This window comes from Ctenocephalides felis, unplaced genomic scaffold (assembly GCF_003426905.1).
Source record: "Ctenocephalides felis isolate EL2017-DRISC unplaced genomic scaffold, ASM342690v1 CF-g0.4_SCAFFOLD_01170, whole genome shotgun sequence".
NCBI lineage: Eukaryota > Metazoa > Arthropoda > Insecta > Siphonaptera > Pulicidae > Ctenocephalides > Ctenocephalides felis.
The window spans coordinates 37,729,184-37,747,494 of NW_020537324.1; positions in this window are offsets into that span (position 1 = coordinate 37,729,184).

Below are 18,311 nucleotides of genomic sequence, written 5' to 3' on the forward strand. Positions count from 1 at the left end.
CCGTGTCCAAACTGGTAGAATCCAGGAAACAAATATGTTCACTATAGACGAAAAAATTATATGTTTCCAACCAGACACAAAGAAAGACTGCTGTCTTGCCCAATCAATTATCTCAGAATTTTTTATTGTTAATTTTTCGAAAAGTGCCAGCCGTGGCTTTACTGTGAGGACGTGGATAGCACCAAAGAGTCCCGGGTTTGATTCCAACTTCATCCAAGCTCGATATCAAGCAGTGTGATACCACATTCCACTTGAGGATATATATCTCAAATAAAAGCACAAGACAAAATCTCGTAAAAATCGCGTAAAAACTAATTATATTTTGTTTATTTTTAAAATCATTTGTTATAACAAATCATACTAATAATTAACTAGTGGTGCATGGCTTCGTGCCTTAAGGCAAATTGCTGGAACTTTTCGAACCAAAGTTACAATTTCGAAAAAAGCCTTGTTTTTTTTGAAAAATGAAAAATGATATTTTTAAAATTAGATTTTTTATCTTGAACGTTTTTTTCAAAGCAGTTTGCAGCGTGGCTGTTTTAGAGAAGAAAATATCAAATCACGTAAGCGCCGCGTCGCAGTCTAATGAACCCACAGAGATGTGTGTGGGTACGGAACCCACAGAGATGTAAACAATTATACTTATTAATATAATCCCTATTAAATGCCTGATAATTTGATGTGATATATTTAATGATCACTTTTGACCCCCAAATGGCATCTTGGAAACCGCTTGACCTGTCTTTCCCATCATTTCTTCATTTTGTTTTGTTGAATTATTGAAATCAGACGCTCCCTTCTCTCAAAAACTGAGTTACCATTTTTGGCATTTTTTGCCTCGTATCTTGAAAAACGCTGGACCTGCCTTGTCCAAAAACTGATCAGCACGTCTTCTTATTAATATGAATCGAATATTTTCTGAATCATTCAAATCAGTTGATCCGTATTCTCAAAATCGTTGACAAAATTTTGTATTTGCACACACATACGTACATCCATATATACACATACACACATACACACACACATACATTTTTTCTAAGGAATGCTAAAATTTTTAAAATCATTGAAACGTAAAGTAATGTAAACATTTAATATAACCTACCCTACGGAAATTTATTAATTTGAAAAAAGTTGATAAATTAGGTACATGTAACACCTTCGCCGAGGTGATAAGTACATTATTACAGTATTATTTATGTTGCCACCCAAAAGTTGCGCTCTGAAAAGATGTTTATGTCTGTATAAGAACTTAACATAATTAATTTATATTAATTAGCTATTATGCTCTCAAAATTTTGAAATCCTAAAAACAAAATTGTAGCTATATATTCTATTTAGAGCTAAAAAGTGAAGTCAAATGCCAAACAATTAATTACGCTATGTTACGGTCCTACTTTCTAATAAATTAGTAGTAAAACTGTCAAAAAGCATGTAATTGCTGGGCGATCAGGGGTTTCACACAAAAAATCTAACCTACATAACGCCAATTACGCCATCTAACTTACAAAACGACACAACGCCATGATAAGGGCAAGATAAGTTATAAGGGCACTTTATAATGTGCCCTTTATAACACATACGTGAAGTTTTTGTAAAACGCCTGATCGCACAGCAAGTAGTTTCAACCTTTTCTATAAGAGGAATTTATATTCCAAAAAAATCTATTAGAATGCTTTCAATATAATTCAATTATTATTACAATCAACAATAAATAAAAAAGTAACTAGCTGTAAGTGGATTCTGTCTTGAGGCAATTATGGCATCGTGCCTTAAGGCAAATTGCTGGAACTTCCCGTACCGTAACAAATGTTCGAGGAATGCTGAATGTTTTCAAATAGATTATTATAAATATTGTAACATTGTCTAATATTTATAAGAATTATATAAACTGAATTGCAGAATTGAAATTATTTGTAAAGTATATTAGAACATAGTCAGAATTAAAAATAAAATCTGAAATATTTTCGATATACCAAAAACTAAAAAAAAGTTGGAACAAAATTTTTTTTTTCCAAAATCAATTATTTTGTTAAGACAATAAGCAGAAAGTTCTTTGAATCATTTAAATCGGACGCTTAGTTCTCTTAAAAACTGCAATTTTTTACATATTTAGCTCCGTATCTTTGAAATGGCTGGGCCTGCCTTTGCGAAAACTAATAAACACTTCTCCCAATCATTACTAATTGAATGTTTTTTAGATCATTTAAATCGGATACTCCGTTCTCTCAAAATCTAGATTTCTATTTTCTGCACTCTTTGCTCCGTATCTCCGAAACGGCTGGACCTGCTTTTGCCAAAAACTAATCAGCTCTTTTCCCTATAAATAGGAATCGAATGTTTTTTGAACCATTCAAATCGGTTGATCCGTGCGTCCTAAAACGTGACTGGAAATTTGTATCCATACTACATACACACACACACACACACATCCATTTTTTCTGAAGTATTCTTACTCTACGGGAAGTTAAAAAATATTCAAATTATTACCGGAAGTGTATATAATATCAAGAGTTTTTGGGTTCATTTTTTTCAAACACTTTAATAACTTGGGGTGTAGGGGCATTTGTGCTTTTGATATGCATGTAGCCGTATCATTTATTGAGAAGCCTTACAAAGAATAAACTCTCACAAAATAAAAATTGCATAAAAGTTATATATCAATATATTTCTGTCACTTTCCAAAATTTCTACAAACAATTTAAAATCGGTTTTTATTTTCCCGAAGACAAGTTTGTTTTCGTCAAAAATTCCAACTTACTAATTTTATGGTCTCTCTACTTTAGACAGTTTGAGATCAACCTGGAATAAATATGTGGGTTATAAGTTATAACCATTGTAACGATTGGTGGTATTACGGTGTCCTCTTTGGGGGCGATGCTGCTATGTAGTATAATTATAGCACCGCTTCCCAATACGAAGATTACCTTAGCACTCTATTTTCTCGCTAAAGTACCTGTAAACACCTGTGGGTATTAGTAGCTAATATGTTAATGAGCAAGATTACTGTTATAGATAAATCTATTCAATAATTAAAAATACCTAACGCTTGTATTTGTGACATGACTGTAGGCTAGTACATAGTCAAATTCGCTAATATCTCTTATTCTATATTATTACAAGTGTACAAAATATGTGCGGGGAGAATAGCTACAGCTTATATTACTTGATCTGACCTTCAGCTGGACCTGTCTTCTTGTGGCACCACGCACACAAAACTAATACTAAGGTTTCCGATGGCGGTTGGCCACGGAATCCGTATGACCTCTTCATCAAAAGGGCTGATTAATTTGATTCATCTCACAAAGCTCAGAATTTCCATTCTTGTTACTTTTTACTTCGTATTTACGCAGCGGCTCGGCCTGCCTTTGCCAAAAAGTAATCTGCACGTCTTCGCATTGATACGATTCGAATGTTTTTTGAATTACTCGTAACGGACACTCCCTTCTCTCAAAATTACGATTCTTGTTACTTTTTACCTCGTATCTTCGAAATCAGTCTACTCTAACCTACTCTCCATGAACTTTGGGAGCCCCTCTTTTCGTGGACGTTTTATTAAAAACGATTGTACCGATTACAAATTTTTTTAAATTCATTCAAAGAAATTTGATAAAGACTGCACTGTACAAATTTTTGCAAAAATCGGCCGAGGCGCTTCTTTGAAATTAGCAGAAAATTGCTAAAATTTTCGTCCGCTTTTAGCAAAACTGTTCAAAAATATTGGTTGAGCATCATGTCGACTATTTTGATAAATATTGGCTGGACCGTTTCTTCGTAATTAGATGTTGAAACTAGTGGGGCGCATGGCATCGTGCCTTAAGGCAAATTGCTGGTACTTTCCGTACCAATTTTTTTTTTTTTTTAAAGATTAACATTTTTGAAAAACTTTTACTCTGAAAAATTAGATTTTTGAAAAACTATAAATTTTTCACAAAAAATTACTTTTCTTGAAAAAAAAACTTTTTGAAGAAAAGTGTATTTTGAAATATTTTGGAATTTCTGAACTTTTTTTCAAAGCAATCGTACTGTTTTAACTGCATAGAGACGAAATATCGAAGCGCGTAAACGCCGCGCCGCCGTCGACGGATAAGCATTGGTACGGAACCCACAGAAATGTAAACAAAATTTATACTTATTGTTAAAATCTCTATAAAATATCTGATAATTTGATGTGCATATGTCTAATGATCATTTTTTACCGCCAGATGGCATTTTTTTTTACTTTTTTTACTAGATCTCCGAAACCGCCAGACCTGTCTTCATGAAAATTTGATCAGTTCTTTATCCTGTTAATACAAGTAAAATGATTTTTAAATTATTCAAATTGGACGCTCTTAAAAACTGAGTTACCGTTTTTGGCACTTTTTGCTCCATATCTTCGGAACGGCTAGACCTGCCTTCGTCAAAAACTAATCAGCACGTCTCCTTATCATACGAATCGAATGTTTTTTGAATTATCCAAATCGCTTCATCCGTGTTCCCGAAATTGTCGACGAAATTTTGTATCCGAACACACATACACACACGCACACACACACATACACACACACATACATCCATTTTTTCTAAGGTATTCCAAAATATTCAGAAACCTCTGAAACGTAAAGATATATAAAAATTTTCATTTTCGATTTTTTTGCGATTACTATAACTTATCCTACGGGAAGTTAAAAAGAAGACGATTTCGATGAAACTTTTCATGATCTTAGGGATGATAACCTTAAAGAACTTACTAAAAAATTATGAACCTGCAACAAGTCGTTTAATTTCAAAAATTCATCCAAATTTGGAATAAATGCCAACATAAAATTTTTAAAACTCTATCTAATTCTTAATACTTTTAATTATAATATATTATACTTAAGGGCGTTGGAAAAATTTACACTGATATTAGTAAGAAAACTGGGGGTCATCTTTGTACTTCGTTTTAAATTAAATTTTGGATGCTAACAGAACACGCAGCATAGAAGACAACAAAAATAATCATGATGTATTGCAATACCAGCGCAAGATGGCTACAGTGTTAACTGCTATATAATAAAAGCATACATAATACTTTTTCTTTACATCTTTTAATGCCTTTGTTTGATTGGTCTAGTGTCGTTTTTGGTAAAAATACAGTAGATAATATATGTATCTGTGGTACAGTAAAAATTAACAGAAAGAACCTGCCATCCCAGGCCAAACATAAACAAAAACGTAGTTATTTGAGAAGTCTGGGAAATCGCAGCGGAATAATTTTTTTAAAATGGACAGACAAAAGACCAGTATGCATGCTGACTACTTCAAACCGTCATCAATGCAAATTTATACAAGCAATAAATGGCAAAACTAGTGCCTTAAGACAAATTGCTTGTACTTCATTCTAAAGTCTAAAGTTATACTGTATAACTTGTTGTAATGTATAACTTATACATTACAGATTTTGGCATGGAATTCATAGAAATGTAAAGGAGATTTGTAATTATTATTAAAATCTCTAAAAAATATCTGATAATTTGATGTGCATATGATCACTTTTGACCGCCAAATGGCATTTTTTAAAAAAGTCTTTTATTTGATCTCCAAAATCGCTAGACCTGTCTTTCCAAAAGTTTAACCAATTCTTCACTATATCAGTACAAGTGATCTGTTTTTTTTAATCATTCCAATCGGACACTCCCTTCTCTCAGAATTGCCATTCTTGTTACTTTTTACCCCGTATATTCTCAATGCTTGTATAATTTGAGGAATCGACAAGAAAGTCTCGTAAACGATGCAAGATTTGCTGTAAAAGTTTGACAAGAAGGAAAAGGACACAGCATATGTATCCAATAAAGGAAAAATGGTTAGGGGACTTATTGCGCGCATTGCAAGGGCCACTCGGCACTTTGTTTACCGTCTTTTTTACAAATTGCACAATTTTTTGTAGAATTTGAAATATATTTATAAAACTATTTTATCGTGTTTATATTATTGAACAAAACTTTTCTATGACATGTAAATTATAATTGTAATAAAAATGAGTATTTTTTAATAAAAAGGCGTTAAATATTCAATGTTTAACTTCCCGAAGAATCGGGATTTCTCATTCGCTATTTTTATGTTTTCTCGAAGTTTCAAGCCATTCTGAATCGAATGAGACCGAATTTGGAAAAAGTATGTGTGTGTGAACGGATTTATTTACTTTAAATGGATTTCAATTTATCTCATACGCCTCGAAAAATTTTTTGTTCGCGTTCAGCCCGAAAATCTGAATTGTAGTTCGAAAGATATTGGTTGGGTAATTTTGGTCGACATGATAAGATCTTGGTAAAGTTTTGCCGGCACAAGTACTTATAATTAACGGTAGAAATAGTAGGAAATTAGTCAAAGTCGCTAATTAGTAGTCAAAAGTCGCTTTTGCCATGTGAGTCAACAAATTTAAAATCCTTTTTTGGAATCAGCGGATAAGTCTATAAAATTCTCTAGTTGTGTAAAAATGTTACCATTAATTTAAATCATTAAAATAGTGGTGCATTGCATTGTGCCTTAAGGCAAATTTCAGGAAGTTCATGCAACTTGCCTCAAGGCAAAATTCCACTTTTAACTAATTATAAAAATTTATTTGCAAATATTTTCTCGAATATTTTCATTACGGTGCGGGAAGTACCAGTAATCTGCCTTAAGTTTTAGTTTTGTTTCAAACTTATCAATTTTTTCCGGCCTGTAATAATGGTATTTAGTGAATGGTTTAATTAGTAAAATTGAAAAATGTAAGAAAATTGCACCTGGGATTAGTTGAAACGAAACTTTAAGGCTATTTGTAACATACAAGAATGGTATTGTCTAATTCAATTAAAGTCAGAATACTAAAATAATAATATTTAATGAAGTGTTTATAATTTTCTGTTTCTGTAATAAATGTATAAAAGTTGTGTTGAGTTCTTGAATTACCTGAACTACCTCCTTCGCTGAAGACAAATCTTAACAATATATCTATGTTATTTCAATGTAATATAATCAGCGGATCTCAAAATACTGTTGCAACAAGCTCCTAGCTCTGACTTTAATTTTTATATTAAAGTATCATAAAATAAAGAAAAGTACATAGAACCTAAAATAATAACTAAAAACATACTTTTGTTAAAATATTGACCAACACTGTAGCTTCGTTTTCAATTAAATTTTGGATGCAGCGAGTATCGCTGATGACGATGTCTCTCGTATGACAAAATTTGGAGAACCCACGTAGCCGTTACTTTAAAATAGTATTGCTGTTGAAACATACCAAACTTTACATGTTTTTGCGATATATATGGAAATTCATTTAACCATTTGTGTGTAAATGCGTATTTGTAGAATAGTTTATAAATGTGCAAAAAAAGCTCGTGTCTTAAAAAAAACTAGCGGGGTGCATGGCATCGCGCCTTAAGGCAAATTGCTGAAACTTCCCGTATCTTAACGAAATGTTCGAGGAATATTAAATGTTTTCAAATAGATTATTATAAATTTTTATACCATTCAAATCGGTTGATCCGTGCACCCGAAAACGTGAACGAAAAAATACGGACACACAAATCCATTTTTTCTGAGGTATACCAAAATGTTCAGAAATCTTCAAAACGTGAAAAAATGCAAAAATTTTTAATTTTGATTTTTGGTCCATTACTATAACTACCCTACGGAAAGTTATAACAAAAAAATTTTTTTTACGAGAACCAATTGTTTTCGTCAACACAAACTGAAAGTTTTTTGTATCATTCAAATCGGATGCTCAACTCTCACAAAAACTGCCATTATTTGCACATTTAGCTCCTTATCTCCGAAACGGCCGGGCCTTTGCCAAAAACTAATCACCACGTCTCCCCACCATTACGTTGCGAATATTTTTTAGATCATTCAATTCAGATGCTTCTTTCTCTCAAAAACTCGATTTCTATTTTCGGCACTCTTTGCGCGTATCTTTGAAACTGCTGGACCTGCCTTTGCCAGAAACTAATCAGCAGCCCTCCCTATCAATAGAGATCGAATGTTTTTGAACCATTCAAATCGGTTGATCTGTGCGCCCAAAAACGTGGACTAAAATTGTGTATGAATGGATATACATACACACACATCCATTTTTTCTAAGGTATGCCAAAATGTTCAAAAACCTTCAAAACGTATAGATATGCAAAAATTTTCAATGTGCATTTGTGGACGATTAAAATAACTTACCCTACGGGAAGTTAAAAAAGGAATATATGGTGGTATATATGGGATGTGTGCGTATCAGATATCTATTCTTAATGAAATTGAAATTGGCGATACAATACATACGTGAATGTGCGTATGACAGTTAGTTTTATGCTCGTTTATATGCATGGCGAATCGAACAATGTGTTTACACGTGAAATCATTCACATGTTGCACAAGACTGCTTGTAAAATCAAATCCATTGGATATGATTGTCTATATATTACTACCAATAAGGAAACGTAATATGATAATGTTATGCAAAATACCATAATACTGATAACTATCAGATATAATTTATTTTAAATCAAATTCGAATAGAGATAGGCATTCACTTATTAATATGCGATAGTTTTCATAACTTTGAGTGATTCTTACATGAGGATGGAAAGCTTTATTCATTTGTTTCTCCATGAATGTTTACAGTGTTTTGCATTATCAATTTTTGATAATATTTTATATGTAAAAGACAAGACTGAAGTCTATAATTAATAACTCGTGATAACATTGTACGCAAAAATTAATTAATGAACTTATTACTAGACTTTTTTATTTAATACACAAATAATGGTGTGTGGCACTATCCTATATTGTTGAAACTTTTCATCAAAAAAATGTTTTATTTTTCAAATCATTCAACGAGCCCATTTTAAGAAACGAGGTTGAAAATTTAGTTATCTATAAATTATAGTTATTTAAAAATTAGCTTAATGTGTTAAATTTGAATTCTAGTTCGAACATTGTAATCTACATATATATAAAAATAAGTCGGGGTTTCCTTCCTGACGATATAACTCCAGAACGCACGAACCGATTTCGACAATTTTGCATTCGTTGGAAAGATCTCGGGCTCCTCAAGGTTTATAGCTAAGAAAATTAGTTGTGCATGGCATCGTAAATTAGTCATGCACCGTAATTAAAAATTCGAGTAATGACATTAGTGAGAATTATCAGAATTATGCTTTAACGAGCAATTCTTGCCGCAAAGAATAATGACGCATACGCACTGAATTTCACCATTCAATCCAAAATTGCTGGCGATTTAGTGACATACCAATGATTCCGACTGGTCTTTCGTTTGACTTCAAACGATTGCAATTTCCAGTTCGCCTTGCGTTCGCAATAACAAGTCGCAAGGCCAATCGCTTAGCGTTTGTGGGATAAATTTCAAACAGATTAGTTAGAAAATCATTGTTTTTCACATGGGCAGTTATACGCTGTTCACAAGTTGGAAAACCAACCGCTTTGTTTGTGTTCACGTCAGACCAAAAAACAAAAAAATGTGGTTTACCAAAGAGCACTTCAATGAAACGAATAATTTGCGGATTCACTTTCACTCACTTAGAGAAGTTCAACTAAAAATCACTTCATTTTTGTAATCGAAATAAATTCATTACTGTTGTGTAATAAAATCAAATTTTTCCTTTTCAAATATAAAACAAACAAAAAATCTTTCTCACGAAACCATCTGGTGGCGAAACGGAGTTCGTCGGGTTTGCTAGTCTTCTATGAAATAGCCTAAATCAAGTTTTCTACTTATAACCATATGTATTACAATCTGTCTATTTAGGGAGGCAGACAAATATGAAGGTTAATTGGAATACAAGTAGACACGTAGACATGTAGTCAGATGAGCACATAGACAAATGAACAGGTGAACAGGTAGACCGGTAAACAGGTGGACAAGTAGACAGGCCAACAGGCATACAGGTATACAGGCAATCAGATTTTATTTTATATACTTTTTATTACAATCTGTCACATTAGAACATTCTGTAATTGCTGTCTGATGTTAAGCTTTAGTCGTGGCGGGAATCGAACCAGCGAAGCGAGGACTAGTTTATGCTAGCCGACGCCTGAACTGATTACTACAAAAATCATAAATCCAATCAACAGAAAACTCTTTTGCCATCGAAAATATTCTTTGCTAAGGTGAACCAAACAAAACTAATACAATTAGCAGACACAAAAATTCTACAGTGTTGATCGATATGCTTTGGTGAAGAAAAATGGATAAACTAATAGATAATTTATTAGTGATTGTTAGACCTCGTTCTTACTTAGGTCGCAATTATTCAACTCAATTTGATTGAAATGTCTTTCCAACACATGTTACTCATTTAATACTAAATTAACAATCTGCATTGTCAGTATTTTTTTAAAAAAAAAACAAGGCTCATTTTTTATATAGATGGATGGATTACGTTTTAGGTAGAATGGCTGAATCGATTTGAATGATGCAAAAAATTTCCTTTTTGTAAACGAAAGTTCCACCATTTTGAAGTTACGGAAGAAAGCATACTAAAAACTTTTATTTGCATCTAAAATAAGAATATTTAATTCTACAGTAGAAAAAAAAGTATGAAAGCTAACAATCTTTGCTTGTTATTACAGTTGTGTTTAAATCACTACATATTGAGATTCACTGATTATATTTCTACGAAATGAAGATGAACAGAGATACTATAACTATGAACTATTCCTAGTTAATTATGAGAAAATACCTTCATGAATAATATTCATAAATCCACAATTAATCATTTTCTAGAAAAAAGAGCGGCGTTACAACTTACCCCGTGTTTGGAGCTAGATAACGAATATAGATAAACAAGTATATCGACACAAAATACGATAATAATACCTTTGATAATTTATAAATTACTCATTTTTAAGAAAATTGAGTTACTTCTAAGTAATTCTTTTTACACATACACGCAAACTATAAATAATAAAATATAGGTCTCTTGTAATATACATTTTTATCATAAATCAACTGCAATTAATATCATAATATAAATAAAAAATCCTGGAACACAATTTACATGTGCTCACATCTTACAAACTATATATTCCATTCAATATGCTTTACTGTATATAATACTTGTATGTTACAACTCGACCAAAGATTTTGTTTCAACTAACCCCAGGTGTGATTTTTTACATTAATTGAAATAACTAATTATACAAAATAGCAATCATAAAAATTGTTACATATTATCAAAGATTGACAAATTTTAAACAAAACCAGTGGTGTATGGCATTGTGATTTAAGGCAAATTGCTGGAACTTCCCGTTCCTTAATGAAATATTTGAGGAATATACAATGTTTTTAAATAAATTATTATAAATAATGTACTTTTCATTATTCATATGTTATAAAAAGTAAATAAATAAAACATAATCAATCGGATTTAAAATGAAGAACATTGCCTAATATGTCTCAGTATAATATAACATAAACTTAATTGCAAGGTCAAAATTATGTATTTGAAGTATAAAAGTGATGTTTAGAACGTTTGCTAAAATTATAATTAAAATTCAAATTTTTTATTTTTAAAAATTAACACAAGCAGAAAGTTTTTCAAATTATTCAAATCGGGTGCTTAGTTTTCTCAAAAACTGCCATTTTTTGCAAATTTAGCCTTATATCTCTGAAACGGCTGGATATGCCTTTGTCAAAAACTTTTCCCCATTATGACGAATCGAATGTTTTTGTTTAATCGGAATTCAAATCGGTTGATCCGTTCTCTTAAAAACTGTCATTATTAGTATTTTTGCTCCATATCTCCAAAGCCACTGGACCGGTCTTCGTCAAAAACTAATCAGCATGCCTCCTCATCAATAGGAATCGAATGTTTTAAATGAACCATTCAAATCGGATAATCCGTACGCCCGAAATCATCGACGAAAAATTGTATCCACACATACACACACACATACAACTACACATACACACACACATACAACTACACACACACACACACATACACACACATCCATTTTTTCTGAGGTATGCCAAAATGTTCAGAAACCTCTGAAACGTGAAAATATGCAAAAATTTTCATTTACGATTTTTGACCCATTGCTATAGCTTATCCTACGCGAAGTTAATAAATTATATAAAATTTAAAGTTAGGCCATAAAAATAAAGCAAACCAAAATAGTATATTCGAACAATTTTATATTACGTGTCAAAAATGATGGACTTGCACAGTTCTGTATATTGCGACGGTCCGCGGAACAGTATGAAAATATTAAGCAGAGCTGTTCAAATGTCTAATCAAGACGAAAAATATTTTGATATCATTTAAGATCCCATGAAAAACGCCTGTTACCAGTTTCCCTTGTTAGAGATGGCCCCTAGCTTCCCTACTTATAATGTGAGAATCAAATTTTGTAGTAAGTTAAAATATAACTAATTTTATGTTTTAAAGTTTACAATATATCAATTAAATTCCAATATATTACAAACTGCAATCGATTAATATTTTGCGAACTGAACGTTCCGGCACAATTCCTGCGTCAATTATCATTATGCTTGTGAAATTTTATATAGCGTATAATAAAAGATCATTATGAATTATATTATTTTAATTTGTTTTACAAAAAATAATTGTTGTTGTCATAAAATACAATTCTCTTATTTATTTTGTTGTATAACAAATCAGTTAACCATTAATAGCAGTGATTAAAACGCAATTCAATATAAATAATTATACACAAACACATATGTATATATATATACTTATATATATTTATATACATATATGTATTTTTGAATGTATGTATGTACCTATTAACTAGAAAAGCAAATAAGTTAATGTGTCTTCTTTCATATCTGCGGTGAGTCTTTCACCTACTGCTCCGTTATATAATTTTATCCGTGCTTCGCATATATATAGGTATCTATATAATGACCGATTATTCGAAAGTATTTGTAATCATGTAGTTTCATAGTTATTCTATTTGATTTTGTGATCAAATGACCAAATCAGATTTATTTATAATTCTGTCGCGGCTTTAATTGAAATTCTTTTTTTTTCCTATAGACTGTATGAAAGCAATTTTTGAACTCCCCTCATAATATTTTTTATCGTATTATATTATGGCATCCCAAAGGAGAACTTTATATTTTGGTAGAAAACGATGACGAACGTTCTTACCAACCTTGGTGTCAAATAATTCACAATTTCTTGAAACATCTAGAAACATAAAATTACCAAATTGGATTTTTGGCGAAAACAACTTTTTGGAAAATTAATAAAATAGAACAATTTTTGTTTATTCAATTGCTCATAGCAATTACTAGAAATAATCCTTTCAATAGCCTGTACTTTGAGCATAGTATAATCGAAAATCAAAGCATGCCATCGTGCCTTACAAATTGCTGAAATTTTTTGTTAAAATAAAAAAAAAACATTTTTTTTTAATTTTAAACTTTCTTGAAAATTTTGAAACCCATTTAAGTTGAAAATGTAGAGGACATTTTTTGGTCTATATTATTAGTGCAAACTTTAGGTGAACTTTGAATATTATATATTATTTTTTTCTGGATTTTCGAAACCGCTGAACCCTCGTTCTCAAAAACTTCATTTTTAACTTTCAAATTGGACGCTCCGTTCTCCTAAATACTGAAATGTCATTTTTTGCCCTGTATTTTTGAAACGGCAGGACCTACCTTTGCAGAAACTAATCAGCACGTCCAGTGGCGTCGGAACCAAATTTTTGATGGGTGGGCTCGTTTTTTTTTTATTTTAGACAGCCAGTGTCTCGTTTTTTTTTTTAGAGATATTAGCCCCATAATTTTTGAATTCATGGGTGGCTGACATCAAATTGGGCACGCAACGCTCCGACGCCACTCTCTCATTCAATAGAAATCGGATGTTTTTTTAATCATTCAAATCGGTTGATTCGTGCTCTCGAAATCTTGGTACGAAACCCAAAAAACATTACACAAAATGTGTACACATTATTAAAATCTCTATAAAATATCTGATAATTTGATGTACATATGTCCAATGAACACATTTTTTAACTAACCAAAAAATTGATCAGTCTTTCATCTTATCAATACCAATAAAATGTTTTTTGAATTATTAAAATCGGACGCTCCGTTCACTTAAACACTGAGTTACCGTCTTTGGAACTTTTTGCCCCGTACCTTCGGAACGGCTAGACCTGCCTTCGCGAAAAACTAATTAGCACGTCCCCTTATCAATACGAATCGAATGTTTTTTGAATTATTTAAATCGGTTGATCGGTGTTCCCGAAATCGTCGACAAAAATTTGTATCCGCTCTCACCCACACACGCACATACACACACACATACTCACACACATACATCCATTTTTTCTAAGGTATGCCAAAATATTCAGAAACCTTTGATACGTAAAGATATATAAAATTTTCATTTTCGATTTTTTTGCGATTACTATAACTTACCCTACGGCCTACGGCAAGTTAAAAAAAATTGTTGATTGATTCAATTATTTTCACTTTATGCACCATGTCACAACGCAAAATGCCTCTTACAACTAGTTATTTAGTTTAATTAGGCTTATTTTTTAGTAGACGTGTTTTTTAGTCTATATATAGTTTTTAGTCTGGTTATGTGGAGATTGTGCTAATTAATTTTAGAACTCCTACTCTAAGGTAGAGCGGGGCACAAAGGTCCAATTGAAATTTTACCAATTATACAGTGCAAATCAAACCATCTACATCACACCAAATAACACATATCAAAAAACCACTATCTAACTATGTTCAGTAAAATTCTCAGTTATTTTTTTTGCTATTTGTTTTTTTTTACTGTTTTTTGAGTTTCTCGAATTTTTTAAAAATAGTAAAAATTGGAATTTGGGGATAATCCTAGTTCGAGCTATAGATAGGTTTATAAACAAGACTCTCTGAAAATTTCAAGTGAATCGGTCGATTAAAACTCGAGAAATCGTGTCAACAGTACTGAAAAAGTGTGTTCTGAGAAAAACGAATTTTAAAGTTTTGCGTGAAGCCAAACCAGTATGGAGACCGAGTTAGTAAAATGCCTATATCTCCGAAAATAATCCATATTTTCAAAAACCTTCTCGTACCCATATTCTTAGATAGTTATACTTTGAAAATATGAAATAAAAAATCGATTTTTTTGAATTTCTACACTAGAATACCCCCTTAATTTATTATAATCAGGCTCACTATTATTTTAAATACAATCATTTCAAATGAGATGAATACGTCTTCTGCATAGAACATAATATAATTCATGAGTACATTTTTATACAGATCGCGATGCATTAAACTTTTGTATGAAACTTTGTCAGATAAATTTATTGTCATGAGAATCGATCATTTGCTTGTAAAAATTTATAGGTTATGTTACTGCTTAATAATATAAGTATTAACATATTTAATTATATTTTTGGCAGAAAACGATGACAAACACCAAATTGTTGCGCAACTTTGGTGTCAAACGATTCAGAATGTCTTGAAACGTCTAGAAAACATAAAATTAGCAAAGAGGATTTTTGGCGAAAACAAAAAGTTAATAAAACACAACTTTTGTTTGTTTTCTTATAGCAATTGCTAGAAATAATCATTTCAAGAGCTTATAGAATGTCAAATTCTGATTGCCGTTCAAAAAAAGTAGATAATAGTTATGTCTTTTTCAAGGTGGTCTATTGAATTTTAGTCCATTCATATTTCTATTATCAAAAATATTTGTATTGCCATTAAGATAAATATTATGCAAAATAATAATCGTTACAAATTGATGCAATATTTTTGTACCAAATATGTATACGGAGTCGTATGCTTAGAGAGTAGAAAGTGAATTAGTTACAGTGTAATAGTGTGTACATTACGCAAGTATAATTTTTTTAAACGTTTGTGTTCTGATTACTTCAAATGACCTGCTTGCATAACGTGTTTTTATATGAACTTTTTGATATACATCTTTGGCACCATGTTACGTTTGCATATATCCAGAATATTTAACATTGAATCGCAATCTACCAAGACATCACACAGATTTATAAGAATTTTGTTCTTTAAAATAATAAACTAAACAGGTGCATGGGATCGAGTTTTAAGGTAAATTAAGGAACTTTCCCACAACAATTAATCATTCGCTAAATAAAAATAATCAATCATCAATAATAATTTATTGCTGAGTTATAACAATTGTTTTAAATATTATAAAATAACTATTACATATGCTGTAAATCTAATCTTTGTATTGAATAAATCTAATATAATATGAGTGCTCACATTCAGGCAACGACCTTTTTCCATGTATATCTACAAGAAACACCGTCAATGCTTTTGAATCACTTTAATCGGATGCGCCGTTCTCTCAAAAATGCTCTTTTGCACATTTTATAATCAATGATTCCCTTAATCAATACTATACGTATTTTTTATTTATACAGTTTTTTGAACCATTTAAGCACTGTGTGCCGTTTCCTCAACAATTGATTGTTTTTGCGCTCTTTGCTACGTATCACCAAAATGGCTAGACCTGCATTCGTCAAAAATTAATCAGCACAACTCCACGCCAATCATTTTTTTGAAATGTTCTTTGATATCCAAGGATGGTTCTTACGGCGAGAAAAAATCGAATAATTGCCAGGAAAACCCTAAAAGCAGCTCTTTTCTTTTTCACATACAAACGTTTTCTAACTAAAAGGTAGAATCAATTTGAGCTTTATTGCTTATATTATATAAAGTTCATATTAAGTTACAAGCACTCACTGTTACTCCTTCTAAACGATTATGCGGATTTTGACAAATCTTTCTGAAGTTTGTTAAGGAATGTCATTGTTTGCATTGAAAACAAATGGAAAATATCATTTGCCAAAAATTTCAATTTACTTATGAACCTAGACAATATTAGAATATGTATAATAAATTTATGATTATGAATAAGAAAAATGAAATGTCTACGTTTACAGAACTTAGCAATTTTATGTGCGATATAACTTGCATTTGTGATAGATTTCTCTATATTACTTTTTTGGTAAAAATCAGCTTACCGCCCATTTTATTACGCCTATTATATATAATATATACAGTACGCACACTAATAATGTTGATGTCAATAAAATCTTATGAAAGAGTTTATAAAAATTTGCGTACGGAATTTTTCAACGGGCCGCGTGCCCGCCGGCCGGCTTTTGCCCACCCCTGGTTTATGGGGTAAAAAAGGACAGGCGTCAAGTTTTAGAAAAATAGTAAAAAACACAATTCTATAATTAGTAATTAACTAGAAATTCTACTGAACATAGTACGATAGTTTCCTCTATACGTGTTATGAACACGTACCAAATAAACAACACATGTTTAGTTGGTTTAGACCTAGACAGTATAATTACTTTACATCGAATTGGACCTTTATGCCTTGCCATACCTTATAAACCTTTTAGTATTTTTTAAATGTTTGCAAACTAATATTATGTTATATTAATGTGACTTAATAAAAATCCTTTATATAGATGAATGATGACTTTTTCTTCTGCAAATTCAAATATGAGCACATTCAATATTGATAATTCGGTATTTCAATCTCGTTAGATAATGATAAAACAAACATTATTTATAGTCTTAAGACTTTGTTAAGCTGACAATCTCATACCATTATATTTAACGTTATATACTAATTGGCTAATGTGTTCTTTATGAAGCAATTATGTTATTAATGGGCTTTTGATTTTCACATACTTTGCATCACTGCTTCTATGAACGGGATACATATGTAGTAAATAAAATATAATTGTATTTGTGTTATTGGATAAATTATGATTTATTTCATTTGTTTTAAAATTAAGACAATTTTTTCTAGTTTTTACTCCGCGATTCATACATTTATGAATAATTGTAAAATAATAAAAATTTAGTATCGAAGATCAAATGTTAGTATTTTACATAGAATTATAGTACCTCCCATAGAAGTGTGTTTTTAATAATTACGTTAAAATATACTACGTTTTCTACATGAGCAAAATGACATATTAGTACTTTGCGCTACGGAGTTCATTCGAGGCAAGAAAAAAGAAAATATAATTCTGTCAAAGGTGATTGGCTTTTAACTTCTACTCTAACTATTTCTTAACCTAGTGGTGCATGTCATCGTGCCTTACCAAAACTTCCATAGAAACTTTTCGTACCAAAAACTGAAATTTTAAAAATACTTTAAAATTTTTTCAAAACTTTGACAAAAATAGATTCTTAAGCATTTTGAACATTTTGAAAAAAAATTACTTATTTGAATTTTTTTTAGTATTTAACTTCCCGTAGGGCAAGTATAGCAATCGCAATCGCAAAAAACGAATATATTTTTTTT